Here is an 18,943-nt window from a genome sequence, read left to right on the forward strand (position 1 = left end):
ATGCAGATAGGCCGTTGAGCTTCTGGGAGTATGTAACATTTTGTGATGAAGTAAACCTTCTGCACACCGTGACAATGACGACAAAGGTGTGACGGGCGCTTGATCGAAGGTAAGGGTATTATGAATATCATTTTTCATTCATTATATTGAGATAACTGGCCTATGCTATACACATGAAACCTGGAAATGCCCTTATCACTCCCCATATTGCTGAGCAGAGATGGTTGGTGGGGTGGGTGGGAGGGTGGAGAAATTGGTTTGTCTAATCTGCGTGTGTAACATCTGGTTTCCAAACTAGTGAATAATAATACACTTTGCTTCTGTGAACAGCCAGGTTAAATGTTTGTTTTCATCATTACCATCGTCCATTACAAAAGTCCCATATTCCATCTAGGTGTCATTGTGTATTATCACACGTGTAACATGACCATCATCATTGGTGCTACAGATACGATACGAAGCACGTGCAGCCCACCACGAGAAGCGGCAGGCGAGCAGCAGCAACGCTGGGGTGGATGCATTCGACAGGCGTTGGAGAACTCGTCAGGGAAGGCCAGTTCAACGGTGACGGCAACGTTATTCCACAACACATGTATACCTTACACAGGACAACAGCCCCGTACGAAAGTCTAGGGCGGGGGAAAAAAAAAAAAAAAAATGTGGTTTTGCCGAGCATCGAGAAATAACATCACTGCCATATCCTCCAAGATCCCCTGATCTTAATCCCATCGAAAATATAGTTTGTAATGGTGAGGGAGACGAGTGGTCGTAATGGTGAGGGAGATGAGTGGTCGTAATACCCAGCCTGACAGCCAAGCCCTCGCCTTGGTGCAGAGAGCACAGCAAACCTAGGAAAAACGCTATGGACCCCACACAGACGACAGTTGACTGACAGTCTGGTGACATTGTCAACTAGACTGAACTGTGTTCTTGGTGGTGATGGTTTCACGAAGTACCAACTGCATTGCTTAATAAAGTGCTGCTAAACATTGCATGTTGTATTCATAGCCCAACCCTGTGTAACTATGTGGATTACCATAGTAGATAAGATACCTGGATATGTTAATAATAAAACACCGATGACAATACATTACTACTGAATATGATGGTCACAACTCGATCGAAAATGGTCTTTCATTACGTGCCAACATGAAGGTACTGCCTTACGGATGTAATGACGAGCAGGTTCTACAGTGTCGAGGAGGAGACAATAAGCAAGTGATTATTACAACAAACAACATGTGTGCTGGCGAAACGCATGTGGCAAGTCCCCACCCACCCACATGCACACACGTGGACCATAACGAGGTGTTGGGGATTGTGTGGAGCAGTGATGGCTTGAGCAATGGCAGCGGTTTAACCAAAACCTAAGCTTGAGCTCCCATACCATCACATGTTGGCTATTTTCTCTTCCCTTCTTGTCTATCAAAACTGAAATGGTTCAGTTGTTTAAGATGAATTTCTAAGAATATACTGAACTATCAAAAGCACTGAATAGCCTTAGATGTTCCAGTGCTTGGCTTATAAGGCTAAATTTTGAAATGCAATACAATTCACATGCGTCAAGGTGTATATATATATATATATATATATATATATATATATATATATATATATATATATATATATATGATGTAATCACACGTATCCTTACACAAAATATAATCTACACAAATATAAGACCGCGTTTCATGCGAGCATTAAACACAGCAGCAGTACCAGTAGTTATAGCAGTTTTAGGAGACGGGCTTGTGGCATCACGGCCGCAGGCGTACCAACACACGTGATAACCCCCTCGTATGTACCAACACACGTGATAACCCCCTCGTATGTACCAACACACGTGATAACCCCCTCGTATGTACCACCACACGTGATAACCCCCTCGTATGTACCAACACACGTGATAACCCCCTCGTATGTACCACCACACGTGATAACCCCCCCTCGTATGTACCAACACACGTGATAACCCCCCCTCGTATGTATCCAACGATTTCGTTCAATGTCTTAAAAGTGCCACTGTGGTAGATACTTTTTTTGAAGACTGTACATATATATGAATCGCCTTGAGTTCGGCATTTTTAGAAAACCTACAAGTGTGTGCTTACATATACACATCTGCTCTGCTCGCTAGGATAAAGCAAGACAATACCTATTCCCATCGATGCGTCTTCGTGCATATCTCTATTGCAGTGCAAAATGCCTTGACTGTGAAGTCGGCAAAATTTGTGAATTTACTTAGTCCTTAAAGTACCTCAAGACGTTCATTGAAGAAATCTTTGTACAGTTCTACAAAGGTATCTTTAATTCGAGAGCCAGTGATCATGACAGCATTGGAAACCTTCTAGTACTATCATATTACAAGTTAATAGGACTGTCACAACTACCTAAGAAATGTGAAGTCAAGACTGCCTTCGATAACAGCAACAAGGTGAGAAATTTGACTATAAAAAACTCCTGCAAATTCAAATGGTTGTGTTTACCAGATGCCATGCAAAGAATGCTATAAAGTTTATTCGGGACAAAGTGGAAAAAGAGGTGGATTTATGAATGAACCAGCATCAATACATATCCGTGTTGGGCAAGAGTCTAGTGCTTTATTTCAGCATATGCGAGACTTTGGCCAGAAAATTGTATGTTGTTCATTTGCAGGTATAAATATCATGAAATCTAGAATAATTAACCACAGTTTCGATAGTAATCCCAACATTAGGCATGTACAAATCGGAACCTTTCATAATCGATAAGATTGTCGACACGTACAAGTTTGTGAGCATTTCCACAACCCGACATTTGATCACCATTGCTCATCACTTGACACATGGCTGTGGTGACCCGACCCATGTTTCGCATGGTCACATATCTTACTTAGACCCCTACCGCGGGACCCTCGCCCGAAGAGGCCAAGCTCCTTGCATATCATATTTACACGTTTGTAAAAGCTGATTTTGTTCATAACTTTGTTTTTTACTCGTGAAGTTGTGAATCGTTCACGAAAGCGCTCGAGTCTTAGTGTTTTATGTTCCTTGTGCGTACTATATATATATATATATATATATATATATATATATATATATATACTATTCATAAGGAGAAAATTGTAAAGCTGACTTGACTGTGAGCATGTTTGCCTCGTGCCCGGGAGTGGAAATGGTCCCATGTAATTCATAGGTCACGCCAGCAACCACTTCAGTACATATCTAGTTATTTATGTTTAGAACCTGGACTTGTTGAGACCAGTTTTTCTAATTTCTTTTGGAGGAGCTGAGCATGCAATTCTGGTAACGAGGAAGTTCTGCCTTTATATATACTGTGGAAATTGTAAGAGCAAGTTGGGAGTGTTGTTGTTGATGATGATGACGACAGTCCTCCATATCCTGCGTCGGCAGTTCTTTCTCTCTGAAGTTTGTAATTTACTGCAAATGGAGAAATAAAGCAGTAGAAGCGCAGCAAAAAAAGGAGAGACAAAAGACACTCGTAAAACTATGACACTGTTGGAGGAGCTGGCCAGAGTCAGGTGGGTACTGATGCATAATGACCTGAGGCAGGAGTGACCACCAGACGTCTTTTACTTCTAAGGTTCATATATTTTGCAGATTAGAACATCTGTAGGGACAGGTGGTGCTTGTCTTCCAAAAAGGATTTCCATGATATGGTTTTTACCCCATGAAATCTGACTAGTCTGAGTAGGTGCAGCGTCATGATCGAATCATAATATATTGGTCTGCTTACATCCAGTTCCTCGGATATTGCAGATGTGAAAATTACAAGCGAATTATGTTAGTCTAAGCAAGTTACTGATTTGATAATGAGGAAAGTTGGACTAACAGGAGTCGTGAACAATGGCAAGCTAAACTTGAATCATCACCATTTAAAAACAGCTTGGCAGAGGCAGTGTCCTCAGAAATGGAAAGCTGACAGTCAAACATCTGTAATACTATTGTTTTGTCCCTCGTGATGTCACCAGTGATTTCAAGTTGGCTCTGGCAGCTACGTCAATAGCGACATGCAGGTCGAGGTTTCGTCGCTAACAGTGGCAGGCTAGGCTCAGGCAGCTTAAACAATTACAGGCTGGTCCAGAGATCATCTTCCTCTCGTACAGGGTATCCCAGGCAACGTTTCCATCCGTAGAAGGATGGCTCAGCCACCGTGAGTAGTAACGTGAGGTTAACCCGGTCGTGGTGTTAAAGACGGGGTGACTCTAGCATTGATGTGACTGATGAGAGACTGAATTGGCCATCGTTTGCTTGGCCCAGTCTTTGACTTTAGAAACGTCTTCTATATCTGATAAGCTGGCCTCGTCACCATTACAGCAGGGTATTTTAATGGGTTTCCTTGCCTAACAGTACTATAATCATTCTTGTTTATAAAACTCGCGTATAAAAATGTACTTTTTTGACTCTTTCTGTAAGTGGCCAGGACACTTAGGGTAATCAATATAGCTTGAAAAAGTGGAGAAATTCTCGGCTGGAGTATCAAGCTATATGACAATGGCCTATATACTTCCATAACTACACAGGTGCATTTTGATTTCATTTATTGCAAACAGACACCAAACACCGACTCTTCTTAACACAATGGTTGTATTCACTGATTTACTTGTGCCCCATCAGTACCACTATGATTTCTTTACCAGGAAGGAGCTGCTGCATTTCCTAAGGTCAATACAGTTGTATAAAATTTATCTACAAATTGCTGTAGCTCTTAACTCGAACATTCTATATCGCATCATATACATCAAGCTATGGTCATTACACATAGATACATATATATAGCAATGAAGAATGTGGAAAGAGACCGGTATCCGGGAGTGCGAAAATGGGTATGTTTGAAGGAATAGTGGTTCCAACAGTGTTGTTATATGGTTGCGAGGCATGGGCTATATATAGATAGCGTTATACTGAGGAGGGTGGATGTGTTAGAAATGAAATGTTTGAGGACAATATGTGGTGTGAGGTGGTTTGATCGAGTAAGTAATGAAAGAGTAAGACAGAAGCGTGGAAATAGTGTGGTTGAGATAGCAGAAGGTGTGTTGAAATGATTGGGACATATGGAGACAATGAAGTGAGGAATATTTGACAAAGAGGATGTATGCTTCAGGGGTTGTGGGAACAAGAAGTGGGAGACCAAGTTGGAGGTGGAAGGATGGAGTGAAAAGATTTTGAGCAATCGGGGCCTGAACATGCAGGAAGGTGAAAGGCGTGAATAGAAAAGTGAATTGGAGCGATGTGGTATACGGGGGTCATCTTGCTGTAAATGGACTGAACTAGGGCATGTCAAACTAATGGGGTAGATTATGGAAAGGTTTGTGGGGCCTGGATATGGATAGGGAGCTATGGTTACGGTGCATGTCACATAACTACTAGAAAATGAGTGTGAACGAATGTGGCCTTTCTTCGTCTGTTTCTTAGCGCTACCTCGCTGACGGATGGAATGGCAATGCCGTTCCTGTGGGGCGGGGTGGCGCCGGGAATAAAGGTGAACGAGTATAATTATATATTAGTACATAAAGGCGACTAAAATGGGAGGGAGTAGAGGGCCGGAAATCCTCCCCTCCCCTTTTTCTTCCCCTCATTTTTACTTTTCCAAAAAAAAAGAACAGAGAAGGGGGTTAAGTGAGGATATTCCCTCTAAGGCTCGGTCTTCTGTTCATAACGCTACCCCGCTAACGCGGGAAATGGCGAATATATATATATATATATATATATATATATATATATATATATATATATATATATATATATATATATACACACACACACATGGTACAATAAATGGAAATGAGACATTTTGTACAAAAAAGTCACCAATGTGGTCAGGCAGTTATTGAATGTACTGGCATAATATCTTTGAGGAGCTCGCATGGAGTATTCTTCAACCATCTCGGCGATATATCCGAGATATTCTGGGGAAATCTATCTAGTGTCGTATTCAGACGCACCGATGTTGTGGCTCTGTAACTAAGCATTATTCAAATGCCTCAATGGTGTGGTAAGCTTGTCAACTAGTTTACGAAATTAAGAGCGTTGGTTCCGAGCCGTCTCCACAGTTAGAGCAGTAGAAACGACACATAATGCTGGTAAAACGTAGAGGTTGTGATGCTGTAGAAAGCGATGACAATAATGCTTTTATTCCTAGTTCAGAGGGCTCGTTCAGCAATTTTTCGGCGATGTCAATTTCATTATAATCATTATGATAACTTGTGCTCGTGTAAGACATAACACCCACATAAAAAAAAAAAAAAAAAACTGGTGTGTTGGTGCAGTGAGGCTCCTCCTTTTTGGATTCTTTTATCAGATATAGTCTCGCTATGGCATCAAGCTCTCCACAAAACTGGTACAGCTTTTACTGATGCAACATATATCTTTCCACTCCATCCCATCTCCTCTCTTGGTTTCTCCATTCTCCTTGTTCTCTCCACATCTGATACACGTATGCTCTTTGTTAATCTCTCTCTCTCGCTCTCATACATCCCCCAATTATTCGCGCTTCTTCCCTGTTACTCGGTACTATCCAAACGCCTCTGTTTTTCCTTTCAATAGGAACTGTACTTTCTACTCTTCCCATCTCGGACATTTCGCATACTGCATACATCTCTCGCACTGCTCCCTAAATACCTCCTTTTCCTCACCCACTCCTCTTGTTTAATTCTCTCCCGCCTTTTGAATTTCTTCACACAATCTCTCCTGGCATTTCTTTGCACAAGTGTCTCTTTTCCAAGCTCACTTACTCTCGACACTTTCTTCACACCGATATCGATTCCTTTTTTCCGAGAACCTCGACAAATCTACACTTTCATGTCTTAAGATAGTGATCACACAATTCCACCAGCTGCCCGTCTCTGTATACTTACATCCAAAAGTCTCTCTTTTAATCACTTGTCAAGCGATATGTAAACCAATGATGCCCTCAGACAATCTTTCCTACTCACGTACGTGTACTTGTGAATGTCCCTCATTTTAGACATTTCCAGTCACCAGTCCTTTTTCAACACGCAACCCCATAAACTGTTCAGCATTTCCATTCATAATACTGAACACGCTATGTTGTATCCTCTACTAACACATTATTCAGCTTCTCATCCAAATCACTCGTCACTAATACCCGGTCTCTTGCATCAAAATTTCTGACAATCACTCTGTTGCTACCAAGGCACTTGCCTAGCATGATTTTTCTTCTCGTGGCCAGGTACACAGTCTCTCGCCATCCACTTTCACATTTACCCACCTTCACCTGACCACCTGATCAATTAATAATTACTCCAGAACCCCTTTCTCAAAGGGTCTTGGTTTTACCTGGACCCCCTATTTTTTTAGGGACTCCTGTAGCCTAAGGTTATGCTGCAGGCATTACCAGAGTGAGAGTATGAACTCCTTTAAAGTGGGAAGTTCTTTGGAAAAACTGTATTTTGTTTCGTCAACTGACAACGCTACAGCGTTGCCCAAAGTGACTTCTCTCCCGCCCTGTTGCCTCACGCAAGCCGGGTCATGCACCACCTCTAGGTCAAAGTAAATGGCCTATAGCTTCGTGGCGGAGAATGAAAATTAGTCATAGGGTAAAGAAACACTTTTTCGATGACTGACTTCGAAATAGTCTATTCGCCCAAAATTCTCTTTTATCTAATCTATCTAATTCTAAGAGATGTAGAACGGGTAGTAATTAAATACGCTTTCGCAAAGCATGAGTACATAACTGTAAAAAAATTTAGTTTTACTTATGACTCTCATATGTTTGAGCTGCTTGATTTATCTGAAGAAGGACGTGAGCTGATGATAGAACTTGCCCTCTCTCGTTGAATAACAATGTTGAGGTAGTGGAGTAGAGAATCGTCTGCTTTTTCGCAGTTAGTTGCTTGGAATCCGAGGTCACTGAGGAAGTAAAGGACCTTCTTACCCAAAGAATAAGCCTCTCCGAACCAATAGGAAGGAAGAGCTATTGTAATCCAGGCCCTTGTATCTAGTCTTCTCCTGTTCCCTGAAGCCTACAGCGCCATGTTGATTTTGAAATTCACTGCAAAGATGATGGTTCAGGTGTGGTCCCATACCAGCCGACTGCCTCTTTGTTTCTAGGCAAAATGATGTCACGTCGTTAAGACGCCTGCACCTTCAGTAGGGTATAGGAGCCTGGATTGTATCTCCGCAGGGCTTTTGACTGAGGGAAGACTTCAGGAGATGATATTGTTGACCTGACTGTGTTTGGCTTGACACACACACGCACACACATATATATGTATCACTAGGGATAGGGGAGAAAGAATACTTCCCACGTATTCCCTGTGTGTCGTAGAAGGCGACTAAAAGGGAAGGGTTCGGGAGCTGGAAATCCTCCCCTCCCGTTTTTAATTTTCCAAAAGAAGGAACGGAGAAGGGGGTCAAATGAGGATATTCCCTCTGAGGCTCAGTCCTCTGTTAACGCTACCTCGCTAACTCTGGAAATGGCGAATATATATATATATATATATATATATATATATATATATATATATATATATATATATTGTAGTTTTCGTCAGGTACAGTTGTCCAATAACCCAAAAGGGAAAGGTGTAGATCCGTACTGGCTTCGAGCCAAATGCCTTCCCCTGGACCCTTTATCAGTTGTCTGGATTTCGTGAATAAATGTTTGAGACCTGATGTGCAAACGATTTTCTGCCTCATTAAGTTTTATCGGTATCAAACTGTTGATTTAGATCAGGTGCTGGTTTTTGTATCGGGACTTTATTCGATGGAATGCGAAATAAAGATGTCGGTTTCAATACTAATTTGATTAGAATAGTTAATGGGTTTGCGGAACGTTTGTAACTTTTGGTGATTTTATAATTTCGGCTAAATGATTAGGAGTAATTTTTCTCTTAATTAGAGGTTGAACGTTTTATGTAATCTACATAATTGACTTTGATAGATATCATTTTGTTTAATAAATGTCAATATCACATTCGTATAGAGAATGGAAGTAAGAGACGGACGAAGGAGACAAGAACATCATGTAGGGAACTGGGCGAGTATACAGGGAGACCAAAGATGAGGAACCAGGACACGGCGAAGGAGATCGAACATAAGAATCAGCCAGGAAGAACTCAGAGGTGTTAGGTAACATCCACTGTCTACTAACTTTTGCATTTGGTATGTCTAATGTTAACCCCTTTTAGAGAGCCAGACATAATGAGGCAAGAGATGTAAATAGATTGAAGTTATTATATGTTTTATGCCCGTTTTATCACATTTCATGTATTTACTTGGTTTATGATTTTGTGTACAAATTCAAGTAAATGATACAGATGAGAGCCGATCTCTCTAGTGTGAAGCCCTGAATCCAGTGGATGTGAGAAACATAAACTGAAAGGAGTTTGCCAAGTTTTTAATGGTACCGAAACACATTGAAACCATAGAATTGTCAGAATTCAAGAACTAAAGGAAAGAAATGAAGTGATCAAAAGGTGACAAGTGGTGAAGAATACCTAACCCCATAAATTATCTATCAAATATCATGACCATACACACCTGTAGCATCATGAACTAACAGCTACATTGCAGAATGTTAGATAAATGTGAAGATAAAAGCAGTCACTGAGGATACAGTACCTGATACGTGTGAACTATCGCTTTGTTAAAATGCTATAACAATATCGCAGTTCTTCATCAGGGGAAACATTCGACCTCTGCAAAAATTTATTGGTAATCAATATATTGATTTTTCTTGTAAATTTTCGCTGCCGGGCAACAACGCTTTCGGTCTTAGGGTGGATAACACTGACTCTTGACAGCACAAGATGTGTGATATCATTATGATATATCCAGAAAAGACACTAAGCCAACATACCCCAGTATACGGCACCGTAATGAGTTTCGTTCAACATTTTGTTAATGATAGATTTACCGTTGCCTGATATGATTAATGGAAGAAGTTAAGCTGCTAGTGAAAGATGAGATAGAGGTGTCTGAGCGTTATTTGCAGGGAAGGAGTGGAAGTGAGTAGAGGTGTCTGAGCGTTATTTGCAGGGAAGGAGTGGAAGTGAGTAGATGATGTGCAGAACATTTAGCGGTTTATCTCTCACGTTCCCGACATATATTCACACCTGGTAGCTTGCGTTGTGATCCTGATCGAGTGTAATAGTTTTTGGTCGCGTCTGATGGTTTGTTTATAAGTTATGTGGTCAGAATGCATCACTGACAGCTTATGTCTGAATCTTATGCGTAGTTCGTACATCAGACATCTTATGTATGCGTCGGAGAACTTGCCTACATAATCATCTAGTCTAGCGGGTTTATTATTGACTTGTGTGGCTTCTGTAAATATGTAATAGTTTATGTTCACGCCATGTGGTGAGGGTGTCCTACGAGACTTTAGAGGCATTACACTCGTTTGGCCCTATATCTTGAACAATCTAATACAATTTCCTAAATCTAAGTTATCTGTAGTAACCATGTCCTTGGCCATCTTATTTCATTCATCCACCACTTTTTCCTATAAAGGGACTTGTAATTTTTTCTCAAGCTTCTTTCTTCTTTTCATGTTATGCCCTCCATATGTCCTCTTCCAAGGTTGGCAAATCTAAAGACTTTAGTCTTCCTTCCTCTGTAACACGGCTGTCTTACGACTACAATCACCTTTGCTGTCCACCTCTGGACATTCTCTATTAACTCTATGCCTTGTTAGTTGCGTTGAGCATTATCTAGTTTGTCTTTTGTAGGATATGATTAGCTGAGTAGAAATTTCCTAATGCATATACTTGAAAGCTATGTGAATATTTTCCATCAAACAATTTGTCTCCTTCACTATACTCCTAATATGGGACTCCAGCAATAGGGTAGAGACGATAATGACTATAACACAAAATCCTGAAGCTTATATACTGCTGGAAAATAATAATTTCTAGGCATACTTCCACTTTGGCCTAACATCATTACGTTACATTTGCTTGGGATGAATTTCATCTACCATGAATCAGACCAACTTAGGAGTCTGTCTAGGTACTCTTGTACATAGATCCAATCCTGCTCGTTAATTCTTACTTCTGTCATGACCATTGGATTATCTGCAAGCAAACATATTAAGGTAGACATCTATACCTTCTGGGAACTTGTTCATACAGATCAAGAAGACTAACGGCCCCAAAACAGAACCCTGGGCCACTCCACTGTAGACCTCCACCTGTTTGGAGAAAGCTCCTTTAACATGTGTTCTTTGTTCCCTTTTGGTAAGATAATCTTCCTGTCCATTGGAGAAGTCTCCTCCTGACTGGATGATCCACTTCTTAATATGCCTCCTATGCGGTCAAATTCTTTCTGTCAGACTAAACACAAGCAATCTACCTCGTCTTAGCTTTGTCCATGACAGAGCTCATTTCTTATAGAATTCTAAGAGGTTCGTTACACATGACCTTCCCCTACAACCAATCTACTTTTTCGTAGATAATTTCTTCTTTGTAAAAAGTCATCCATTTGCTCCTGATTGATTTTTCTAGTCCCCTACAGACCATGCTCGTCAGGGAGACTAGTCTGTAGCTCAGTGCCTCTTCCTTATCTCCTTTCTTAAAAGAAGGGCATGAAATTTGCCATTTTCCATTCCCTTGGCACTTCGCCTACCACTAGAGAAATCTTGAATGGTATTTGAAAAGATCTGTTTAGTGTATCTGCGCACATATGCAGCAATTATGGCGAATATTCATTAAGGTCACGAGCCTTTTATAGGTGAAGATAATATTCAACAGCAGTCAATGTCTTTTCCGGATATTTCACTGTTGTATAAAGTCTTCTTCCCATCCCATCTCATCAGTGATGGGGTTATGATATCTTCTACTTTTGAACTTGCTATTTAGTAACTCGCATATCCTTACATCATCTTCAATTATCTGTAATCCTCAGTTATCAGTACTTTAGTTAGGTCTGAAAAGTGCATAGTATGCTGCTTCATGTCCCGTGCTGTCATTGTATGTTTCCTCTGGATCGTCACTATATTTGGAGAAAGATATATTATCATCACTGTACACTTCTTTCCTACAGTTACTGTTGCACTTTCCTACAGTGTGTGTGTGTGTGTGTGTGTGTGTGGTTCCAGAACATCTCCACTTGTTATAGATTCTGTTCGACCACTTTACCTTTTCATCTGCTACTAAAGTTTCTTTTTGATTTTTTTTAAAGATTATTTGTCGCTACACATAAAGGGTTTTACTTGAGTGTACAAATTACCGTTTGTCTTCGTCTGTTTCTGTTCCGGGCCTTAACGTGGACCATGATTCTCGAAGTTAGAGCCATAATGACTGATCTTTACACTTTCGATATAAACTTTGAAATTTCACTGTGGTGCTGAAAGACTGCGGATGATATATCAACCTGTATACTCGTATCAGCTGATTTTACAAGTACAATTGAAAATACCTTCACAAGATCGCCTTTATGTTATGAACATATTCAGACATGGTGAATATTGAGACATGGTGAAATATAAGATAATTTGTGTTTTATGCGACACATGGTTTCCAGGAATAGTGTTAATGTAAATCGTTTAAATTTTTTTGAGAGTTTTTAAGAGAAAATCTCGTCAGCGCGCAATAGGGGTTATAATTACGACATCGTGTCTCTGTCTCGTGGGTAAAAGGTGGATGCGGAGGAGAGACTCCCTAATGACCAACACCTGAGTGGCTGATGAACGTGTGTGCATTACATGAACATCATCACCATCATCATCATCAGTCAGGACTCTCCCCATTCTGTAAAACTGCAGAGCGCTTGCCTGTTCGTAATTGCTTGAAACGCTTAGTGTGAGGTAGTAATTATGGATGTAAATATATCCATAAGATAAACGCTCTGGTTTGAAAGTTTTTTTTTTATGCAAGTATCTTTAATTCTGATCCACTAAACAGATACATAGGATGAATTTGAGAGAGGAAATGAGGTAAATAGTATTTCATCATATGTTGAGTATTGGAAAATAATCTAGTTTTCGATGGCGTTTGACTTACTAAACTTATATTTGAAGCTGCTCCAACTTTAATTACATTTTGATGGCGTCGAGTCTAAAAGCAACATGACTCACCAACTCTCCCCGTCTTATTCCACAACTTGACTCGCTTTTCCTACGTCAAATTCTACCCACAGCTGATTCCGTGCCTCCGCTAGTGCTGAAAGCACACAATGTATACGAAGCGATGCTCATATGGCGACTGTGTACCCTTTGGTAGGTGGGAGGTTGGCTGTACCGTCTGGTGTGTTTCCCCAACACCGCTAAACTTTGGAACTCTCTTTACTTTCTTGTTCATTTCCTAACATGTTCGACACGTCTAACTTATCATCCAGCATGATCTCTACTCCTCGTATCACGTTCTCGATAAAGTTATCTAACCGCGATTAGAACGTTTATCATATATGTATATATATTTTCTTTCTTTCAAACTCTTCGCCATTTCCCGCATTAGCGAGGTAGCGTTAAGAACAGAGGACTGGGCCTTTGAGGGAATATCCTCACCTGGCCCCCTTCTCTGTTCCTTCTTTTGGAAAAAAAAAAAAAAAAAATATATATATATATATATATATATATATATATATATATATATATATATATATAATCTGTATGACAACTTCATTTCGGTATCAAGAGACAGCACTAATGGACAAACAGTGTTCGTCCATACAGCTACAAGATCCGCTCTGACACCAAACGTGAGGTATAACTCATCTCATTGTTGTTAACGGCGTTAGGTGTTTACGCACCGCCTCTGTCTCCTTTGAATCATCAGAATGGAATCTCCAGACTCCACGAATAATCATAGTGATGACACTCTGTTGGTTTTCTTATATAACATATGTGTGGGAAGATATCTCGAGCTTATGGTGGCATAACTTTTACTTCTGGGCAGAATATTTTCACAACACACACACACACACACACACACACACACACATGCATGACTCTCAAGGTACTGTTTTCATAGTGTCATAATGTCAGTTGTAGACCTTCATATAGGCTTTCCAGTCAGTATCTCAAAACATTGCATGCTTCATTAAAAAAACGATTTCTTACACTTGTGATGTCAAGCCTATCGACATGCATATGAGTAGCTTCCAAGCAGATATAAATGACCCTTCGAATGCACCTCAGAGTTTCATTAGCATGATGCAATGTGAATTTTAACGTGTATTTCCTGATTGTGAGTCTTGTTGCTCGAATGTTGAAAACCCTATGTCTCGTAACGCTAGTGGATTTCAAAACTAAGTAACGTTAGTGGATTTCAAAACTAAGTCTGGTTCTGGTTTACGGTAAGGTGTTCTTTATCGTATAAAGTGGAGCAGATTTTCAGTCAAGGGCGTGAATTAAACACCACATCATGGAAAGATGTCTCAACACTCATTCTAGAAATTCATTTTCAGCCTAAAATCTCGTTACTATAATCAAACGATTTTGTCATCTCCCCTGAATTGGAAAAACTTGCCTAAAACTATAGAGAGCTGAGGGATGGAGGGTAAGTCGGCTCTTGGTCGACCGGGTAGATATCAATAAGTCTCCACAAACCTCGCTATTTATCCTGTTACAACACACATTTGCATAAATTTCAGTTCCAGGCAGTCTGAAGCATCATCTTTTTTGATAAACTGAGACTGTTTAAGAGAGTTTCAGAAGAACATTCATCTCTCAGATTTACGAGACTTCCCAAAGAATTTACAGCTTCCTAAGTTCCAGACCAGCAACAACCAGTGAGGGTTGGCTGTAAGTCTGGTAGATCAGAACTTATGTTCCCCGGGTACTTTATATGTCACCTCAACCTCTGGCAAAGACAAATGGAATGACATTGTCTGAATCTCTTCATCGATCTAACTTGCTACCCTGCATCTTTATTACATGGGTGTCTGTTCTGTTATATATATATATATATATATATATATATATATATATATATATATATATATATATATATATATATATATGATTCAGTGGTGAAATTGATGAGAACTGCTATTGACGTTTGTGTGAATAAATTGTACATTTCCTTTTCCATAGCCAGAGGTTGAACCATTATGTGACGTTCATTTTTTCATTCATTTCAAGCTAAAAGTTTGTTTTCTAAATTGTTTCTTACATTTTTCATATGTATATATATGTATGTGTGTGTGTGTGTGTGTGTGTGTGTGCGTGTGTGTTTATATATGTATATTATCCCTGGGGATAGGGGTGAAAGAATACTTCCCACGTATTCCTCGCGTGTCGTAGAAAGCGACTAGAGGGGACGGGAGCGGGGGGCCGGAAATCCTCCCCTCCTTGTATTAACTTTCTAAAATGGGAAACAGAAGAAGGAGTCACGCGGGGAGTGCTCATCCTCCTCGAAGGCTCAGAGTGGGGTGCCTAAATGTGTGTGGATGTAACCAAGATGTGAAAAAAGGAGAGATAGGTAGTATGTTTGAGGAAAGGAACCTGGATGTTTTGGCTCTGAGTGAAACGAAGCTCAAGGGTAAAGGGGAAGAGTGGTTTGGAAATGTCTGGGGAGTGAAGTCAGGGGTTAGTGAGAGGACAAGAGCAAGGGAAGGAGTAGCAATACTCCTGAAACAGGAGTTGTGGGAGTATGTCATAGAATGTAAGAAAGTAAATTCTCGATTAATATGGGTAAAACTGAAAGTTGATGGAGAGAGGTGGGTGATTATTGGTGCATATGCACCTGGGCATGAGAAGAAAGATCATGAGAGGCAAGTGTTTTGGGAACAGCTAAATGAGTGTGTTAGCGGTTTTGATGCACGAGACCGGGTTATAGTGATGGGTGATTTGAATGCAAAGGTGAGTAATGTGGCAGTTGAGGGAATAATTGGTATGCATGGGGTGTTCAGTGTTGTAAATGGAAATGGTGAAGAGCTTGTAGATTTATGTGCTGAAAAAGGACTGATGATCGGGAATACCTGGTTTAAAAAGCGAGATATACATAAGTATACTTATGTAAGTAGGAGAGATGGCCAGAGAGCGTTATTGGATTACGTGTTAATGGACAGGCGTGCGAAAGAGAGACTTCTGGATGTCAATGTGCTGAGAGGTGCAACTGGAGGGATGTCTGATCATTATCTTGTGGAGGCTAAGGTGAAGATTAGTATGGGTTTTCAGAAAAGAAGAGTGAATGTTGGGGTGAAGAAGGTGGTGAGAGTAAGTGAGCTTGGGAAGGAGACCTGTGTGAAGAAGTATCAAGAGAGACTGTGTACAGAATGGAAAAAGGTGAGAACAATGGAAGTAAGGGGAGTGGGGGAGGAATGGGATGTATTTAGGGAATCAGTGATGGATTGCGCAAAAGATGCTTGTGGCATGAGAAGAGTGGGAGGTGGGCTGTTTAGAAAGGGTAGTGAGTGGTGGGATGAAGAAGTAAGAGTATTAGTGAAAGAGAAGAGAGAGGCATTTGGACGATTTTTGCAGGGAAAAAATGCAATTGAGTGGGAGAAGTATAAAAGAAAGAGACAGGAGGTCAAGAGAAAGGTGCAAGAGGTGAAAAAAAGGGCAAATGAGAGTTGGGGTGAGAGACTATCAGTAAATTTTAGGGAGAATAAAAAGATGTTCTGGAAGGAGGTAAATAGGGTGCGTAAGACAAGGGAGCAAATGGGAACTTCAGTGAAGGGCGTAAATGGGGAGGTGATAACAAGTAGTGGTGATGTGAGAAGGAGATGGAATGAGTATTTTGAAGGTTTGTTGAATGTGTCTGATGACAGAGTGGCAGATATAGGGTGTTTGGGTCGAGGTGGTGTGCAAAGTGAGAGGGTTAGGGAAAATGATTTGGTAAACAGAGAAGAGGTAGTAAAAGCTTTGCGGAAGATGAAAGCCGGCAAGGCAGCAGGTTTGGATGGTATTGCAGTGGAATTTTTTAAAAAAGGGGGTGACTGTATTGTTGACTGGTTGGTAAGGTTATTTAATGTATGTATGACTCATGGTGAGGTGCCTGAGGATTGGCGGAATGCTTGCATAGTGCCATTGTACAAAGGCAAAGGGGATAAGAGTGAGTGCTCAAATTACAGAGGTATAAGTTTGTTGAGTATTCCTGGTAAATTATATGGGAGGGTATTGATTGAGAGGGTGAAGGCATGTACAGAGCATCAGATTGGGGAAGAGCAGTGTGGTTTCAGAAGTGGTAGAGGATGTGTGGATCAGGTGTTTGCTTTGAAGAATGTATGTGAGAAATACTTAGAAAAGCAAATGGATTTGTATGTAGCATTTATGGATCTGGAGAAGGCATATGATAGAGTTGATAGAGATGCTCTGTGGAAGGTATTAAGAATATATGGTGTGGGAGGAAAGTTGTTAGAAGCAGTGAAAAGTTTTTATCGAGGATGTAAGGCATGTGTACGTGTAGGAAGAGAGGAAAGTGATTGGTTCTCAGTGAATGTAGGTTTGCGGCAGGGGTGTGTGATGTCTCCATGGTTGTTTAATTTGTTTATGGATGGGGTTGTTAGGGAGGTAAATGCAAGAGTTTTGGAAAGAGGGGCAAGTATGAAGTCTGTTGGGGATGAGAGAGCTTGGGAAGTGAGTCAGTTGTTGTTCGCTGATGATACAGCGCTGGTGGCGGATTCATGTGAGAAACTGCAGAAGCTGGTGACGGAGTTTGGTAAAGTGTGTGGAAGAAGAAAGTTAAGAGTAAATGTCAATAAGAGCAAGGTTATTAGGTACAGTAGGGTTGAGGGTCAAGTCAATTGGGAGGTGAGTTTGAATGGTGAGAGGCTGGAGGAAGTGAAGTGTTTTAGATATCTGGGAGTGGATCTGTCAGCGGATGGAACCATGGAAGCGGAAGTGGATCATAGGGTGGGGGAGGGGGCGAAAATTTTGGGAGCCTTGAAAAATGTGTGGAAGTCGAGAACATTATCCCGGAAAGCAAAAATGGGTATGTTTGAAGGAATAGTAGTTCCAACAATGTTGTATGGTTGCGAGGCGTGGGCTATGGATAGAGTTGTGCGTAGGAGGATGGATGTGCTGGAAATGAGATGTTTGAGGACAATGTGTGGTGTGAGGTGGTTTGATCGAGTAAGTAACGTAAGGGTAAGAGAGATGTGTGGAAATAAAAAGAGCGTGGTTGAGAGAGCAGAAGAGGGTGTTTTGAAGTGGTTTGGGCACATGGAGAGAATGAGTGAGGAAAGATTGACCAAGAGGATATATGTGTCGGAGGTGGAGGGAACGAGGAGAAGAGGGAGACCAAATTGGAGGTGGAAAGATGGAGTGAAAAGGATTTTGTGTGATCGGGGCCTGAACATGCAGGAGGGTGAAAGGAGGGCAAGGAATAGAGTGAATTGGAGCGATGTGGTATACAGGGGTTGACGTGCTGTCAGTGGATTGAATCAAGGCATGTGAAGCGTCTGGGGTAAACCATGGAAAGCTGTGTAGGTATGAATATTTGCGTGTGTGGACGTGTGTATGTACATGTGTATGGGGGGGGGGGGTTGGGCCATTTCTTTCGTCTGTTTCCTTGCGCTACCTCGCAAACGCGGGAGACAGCGACAAAGTATAAAAAAAAAAAAAAAAAAAAAAAAAAAAAAAAAAAAATATATATATATATATATCTTCACCTTCGCCTCCACAAGATAATGGTTAAACATCCCTCCAGTTTCACCTCTCAGCACATTAACATCCAAAAGTCTCTCTTTCACGCGCCTATCAATTAAAAGATAATCGAATAACGCTCTCTGGCCATCTGTCCTACTTACATATGTATACTTATGTATATCTCTCTTTTTAAACGAGGTATTCCCAATCGCTAGTCCTTTTTCAGCACACAAGTCTACAAGCTCTTCACTATTTCCATTTACATCACTGAACACCCTATGTGCACCAGTTGTACCCTTATCTGCCACATTACTCACCTTTGCATTCAAATCACCCATCACTATAACCCGGTATCGTGCATCAAAGCTGCTTACATACTCACTCAGCTCCTCCTAAAACACTTGCCTCTCGTGATCTTTCTTCTCATGACCAGATGCATAGGCACCAA

General features: G+C 40.8%; 1 long non-coding RNA gene across 1 annotated transcript in view; it reads left to right on the forward strand.

Annotated features, from left to right (window-relative positions):
- Positions 1–723, forward strand: part of LOC139755031 (uncharacterized) — a 50,699-nt gene extending 49,976 nt beyond the window's left edge. The window contains exon 2 of the long non-coding RNA XR_011714019.1: positions 449–723. This is a non-coding gene — a long non-coding RNA (uncharacterized lncRNA). The remainder of the gene's footprint in view (positions 1–448) is intronic.
- Positions 724–18,943: the final 18,220 nt, after the last annotated feature.

This window comes from Panulirus ornatus, chromosome 18 (genome assembly GCF_036320965.1).
Source record: "Panulirus ornatus isolate Po-2019 chromosome 18, ASM3632096v1, whole genome shotgun sequence".
NCBI classification, from domain to species: domain Eukaryota; kingdom Metazoa; phylum Arthropoda; class Malacostraca; order Decapoda; family Palinuridae; genus Panulirus; species Panulirus ornatus.